The sequence below is a fragment of the Somniosus microcephalus genome, chromosome 14 (assembly GCF_052327205.1).
Source record: "Somniosus microcephalus isolate GS21.2 chromosome 14, FLI_Smic_1.0, whole genome shotgun sequence".
NCBI lineage: Eukaryota > Metazoa > Chordata > Chondrichthyes > Squaliformes > Somniosidae > Somniosus > Somniosus microcephalus.
In genome coordinates, this window is record NC_141000.1 from 110,154,176 (window position 1) to 110,159,618 (window position 5,443).

Consider the following 5,443-nt stretch of genomic DNA (forward strand, 5'->3'; position numbering starts at 1 on the left):
CATCACTAGTTCCTGGTTACAGAAACATCCTGAGCAAGCTGGGCTCACGCCCGAGTATTTATACTCCTTGGACGGTGCCACCAGCTGGCTGCCCAGTGTTACTTCATGAGTCATGATAAGATTCATGTCAGAGATGACCTCAGAAGACTGGACAAAGTCCGCCAATCGCAGGACGTGCAGGCGCAAACATACTGTGCAGCGTTACAGCTTTAACAAAAAGCCAGCAACAGAACATCTACCCTTAGGTGTCAATACCCCTTATCAAGTACCATAGGATTACAGTGAAGCCTCTTGTGTTTACCTAAACAGGCAGGCCCTGCCTTCACATTGTGCTGATATATCTAGGTTCTGACCTGATGTCTCCCACAGTATTTGTGCTGCGCCAGATGAATCCACCAACCCTGCCGCTTAAGTTCACATTCATATCGCATCGGGGGCAACCTGATTTATCATCATCCCCCATCCCATTTCATCAATTTGTTGACTTTCAAGGATTCCATCCAATTCAATTTTTTATTTGCCATATGTAACCAGTACAAGTACAAGTACAATGGAATGCTTACTCCCCGTGGGGACACGTCAGCTATTTTTACAGCGCCGTGTTCAGAAAGTCAATTCTTTGGCATCCAGTGGCAGTGGGAGCACAATGTCCCTCAGCCGCTCCGTCCTCCTCGTCACCGCGGCCTCCTCCTCACTGTTGCCGGCTCGGCTCCACGTGTGGTTGCCTGCTTCTCCCGCTCACCCTCTGGCCACCATTCCCAGCTCCCCTCCTCCCAGTCGGACTGCGAGTCATCGTGGCTGCTGCTGCTCGATGCGCTGCGCTGCCTCCGCCCGACTCGTCGAACACATCCTCCGGTCGCCGCGGCTTCCACCTCACCGTCGCCGGCTCCACGGTCCGACGGCCCGGGCCTGCTTCTCCCGCTTCCAGTCCGGCCTCTGGCCGCCATGCTCGGCTCCCCTCCTCCCAGGAATGCCTTCCCGCTGAGGAGCAGCCGGCCGATGTGCCCTAGCGGGTCGACGTGGCTGCTGCTGCATCCCGATGTGCTGCGCTGCCTCCGCCCGACTCGCCGAACACCTCGCTCCGGTTGCGGGAGCGAGCGGCGAGAGCGGGCCGCCCGAAGCAGGGAGAGCGCGCTAGCGCCGGACCGTCTCGGGCGCCATCTTGACGCCATCCACAATGCTTGTACCGCGCTGCACCAATCATAAGTGACTTACTTACTCAGCTCTTTTCCCCTAACATTGGATCCACACCTAGCAGAAACAATTCACTTACACTTACCTTCAAAGACAAGAATAAATGATCCCTTAAACTTCCATCCAGTTTCAATCTTGCTGGACATTTTCCCCCCATTGGAGATGTTTACTGGCTGAGTATCCTTTTTTTTATATATCATCTTACTTAAATGATAAAGTATCAGTTCTGGCCCACGTGGCTTTCACACTAAACACTGCACTAATGACTTGTTCATGTATTAAGTATAATATATACACACTACTATGGATCTTTGGAAGAGTGAGAGACATTTTCTTTTAGACCTTAACCTGCCTCTTGACAGTCTGAGACATTAACTGTTTGGTTAGGTTAAGAGCATATCAGCTTTAAAATACATAACTAAACCGGTTCACAATCCTCCATTCTTAGACCTATGCTCTTGAATATTTCCCCTGACGTTTCTACAGGGGTCCTCTGATTTCCTGCCATATGTGTTGGAAGATTGGACGGAACCACCGGAGAAAGGGTGAAAACAACCCTTTCTCCGGGGATTCTGCTGAAGTTACGGTGGGAGATCGGGAGAAACCTTGTGGAATTCCCAGCTCTTTGTGTTGTTCAGGTGTGGGGTGGAATGGGGCATTCTTGGCCCTCCATGACTGATCTCACTGTGGCACACCCCTCAAATTCCTTAGGCTGCCTCTGTCATTCATCTCAATTTATTTTTCAGAAGCCTAGGTAAAGGGCCACAGCCCATACTGGAGGACACCATCACAGTTGAACAGAGTAGAAGAGAAGAGAAGGTAAAACAAGAAGTACTGGCCCCGTAAACTTGGGTTTTAAAAGGCTGTAGACGGTAGGAGGATGGGATAGCTGAGGGGTTCCGTTGTTAGGAGATCCTGGGAAAGGATGAGTTTGAGTAGGAAATATAACAGGTTAGGAGTCTTTTTGGGGGTCATTTATGTGACTGGATGGGAGTGGGAAGCTGGGGCCTGCAATGGGGAAGTTGCAGATGGCAAGGATATAGGAGCTGAAGTAGGGAGGAAGCGGGTGGTGATGCCTGAAGCTGATGCAGGAGGGAGTGCAGTGGGAATGGTGGCCCAAAAATAAGAACATAAGAACATAAGAAATAGGAGCAGTAGGCCATTCGGCCCTTCGAGCCTGCTCCGCCATTCAATGAGATCATGGCTGATCTTCTGCCTCAACTCCATTCACCGGCCCTATCGCCATATCCCTTGATGCCCTTACTAGCCATAAATCTATCAGCTTCTGTTTTGAATATACCCAATGACTGAGCCTCCACAGCCCTCTGGGGTAGAGAATTCCAAAGATTCACCACCCTCTGTGTGAAGAAATGTCTTCTCATCTCAGTCCTGAATGGCCTACCCTTTATCCTGAGGCTGTGGCTTCTGGTTCTAGACTCCCCAGCCAAGGGAAACATTCTCCCAGCATCCACCCTATCAAGCCCTGTAATAATTTTGTATGCTTCAATGAGATCCCCTCTCATTCTTCTGAATTCAAGGGAATACAGGCCTAGTTTACTCAATCTCTTCTCATACGACAGTCCTGCCATCCCAGGAATCAATCTCATGAACCTTTGTTGCACTCCCTCTATGGCAAGTATATCCTTCCTTAGGCAAGGAGACCAAAATTGTACACAGTACTCCAGGTGTGGTCTCACCAAGGCCCTATATAATTGGAGTAAGACTTCTTTACTCCTGTACTCAAATCCTTTTGTAATGAAGGCCAGCATACCATTTGCCTTCCTAATGGCTTGCTGCACCTGCACATTCACTTTCAGTGACTCATGTACAAGGACACCCAGGTCCCTTTGAGCATCTGCATTCCCTAATCTTTCACCATTTAGGAAATACTCTGCCTTTCTGTTTTTTCTACCAAAGTGGATAACTTCACATTTATCCACATTATATTCCATCTGCCATGTTCTTGCCCACTCACTGAGCCTGTCGAGATCCCCTTGAAGCCTCTTCACATCCTCTTCACAACTGACACTGCCACCTAGCTTTGTATCATCAGCAAATTTGGAAATGTTACATTTAGCCCCTCATCCAAATCATTGATATAGATTGTGAATAACTGGGCAAGGAACATAGTGAGACCCAAAGGCCTGATTTCTTGAATGTTAATCTTACTGTGTCTCTGCTTTCATTTTTAAAAGCAGCAGAGGCAATACTCAGCACTTCCGCTGATCCCAAAGTTGAGTTAACTTGTCAGCAAACCTAAAACTCACATCCCTTACATACTCGGCAGGGGTTTCACACTGATCCCTCAAATTGAGGAGTGTGGCTAGCATCTGCCAGGCCAGTGAGAGATGGGCTGCATCTAAAACTACTGCAAGGCAGCAAGCAGAGCTGGAGCACTGGAGGTCGGCCTGAGTGAAACAGAAGCTGGGATAGTAACAGCATTCAGGGTGGATCTGGCGGGGAGCATAGGCTGAACATAGTGGAGAAATGGAAGATTAATGGATCTGAGAACAGGGAATTATCATGGCAATGAAAATGGATTGTTATTCTTTTTTCCCCAACAATCTGATTGTTTTATGATGCTATACTGTTACTATGGACCAGTGTTGGATCTGATTGGCCAAGGATGTCAATTAATTGCCATGAATCATGCACCAAACTTAGAAGCTCACTGCAGAATTACATTCTTAAGACCCAAGAAAGAAAGACTTGCATTTCTATAGCACCTTTCACAACCTCAGGACGTCCCAATGCGCTTTACAGCCAATGAAGTACTTTTTGAAGTGTAGTCACTGTAGTCTTCCATTAATTCTCAGAAGGAAGTGCCAAGAAGAGGTCCAGTGATGTTCCCACGTCAATGGAAAATTGGCCCTGAGGTGTTTTGAACGTGTGCCTAGCTATCATTTACAGTGCCGTTCAGTTGGATCTAAGACAGCTTAGAGTGTTTCAGGGCTTGCAGGAACCTGGAACAGGAGAGGGAAAGAAGTACAAGTGGGCATAAAAGAATTTTTATTTGTGGGGAGTCCAGAACTAGGGGCTATAAATATAAGATAGTCACTAATAAATCCAATAAAGAAATCAGGAGAAACTTCTTTACCCAGAGAGTGGTTAGAATGTAGAACTCGCTACCACGGGATAGTTGAGGCGAATAGCACATAGGTCTTTAAGGGGAAGCTAGATAAGTACGTTGGTGGTACCACCAACGCCGCCTCCGCAAGATCCTGCAAATCCACTGACAGGATAGGCGCACCAACATCAGTGTTCTTGCTCAGGCCAGCATCGAAGCTTTGACCACGCTCGATCAGCTCCAAAGAACGGGTCACATTGTCCGCATGCCCGATACGAGACTCCCAAAACAAGCGCTCTACTCGGAGCTCCGACACAGCAAGAGAGCCCCAGGTGGGCAGAGGAAACGTTTCAACGACACCCTCAAAGCCTCCTTGAAAAAGTGCAACATCCCCACCGACACCTGGGAATCCCTGGCCCAAGGCCGCACAAAGTGGAGGAGAAGCATCCGGGAGGGCGCCAAACACCTCGAGTCTCTTCGCCGGGAGCAAGCGGAAGCCAAGTGCAGGCAGCGCAAGGAGCGCACGTCAACCCAAGCACCCCACCCACCCGCCCCTTCAACCACCGTCTGCCCCACCTGTGACAGAGACTGTAGGCCCCGCATTGGGCTCATCAGTCACCTGCGAACTCATTTTTAATGTGGAAGCAAGTCATCCTCGGTTCCGAGGGACTGCCTAAGAAGAAGAGATAAGTACATGAGGGAGAAAGGAATAGAAGGATATGCTGATAGGGTGGAAGGAGCCTCGTGTGGAGCACAAACACTGGTACAAACCAGTTGGGCCAATGGCCTGTTTCTGTGCTGTAAATTCTATGTAAATAAAAATAGTGCATTGCAAGTCATACAGATGATTATAAACATATACACCAACAATTTCTTGCTTATGACAAAGAATGCATGCTACTGAGGGTCGCAGTGAATCGTGTCCAGGTACTGTCAGATTCTAGGGACTGACAGTAAATGTGGACGTCAGGAGAGCCTCTTCTATATTTTGGCATGTACAGAATCGACAAAGATGGCAGAATAATGTTCAAGTGGCTTGTTTTTCTAAACTTGCTCCACCTTTAAAATGGACAGGGGAAACCAGAAAGAAGTAAGATTAGTTAAAGGTTTAAAATTCATTATTTAGGATAAAAGTAAAGATTTTGGACACTAAGGGAATCAAGGGAGATGGGGATCGGGCGA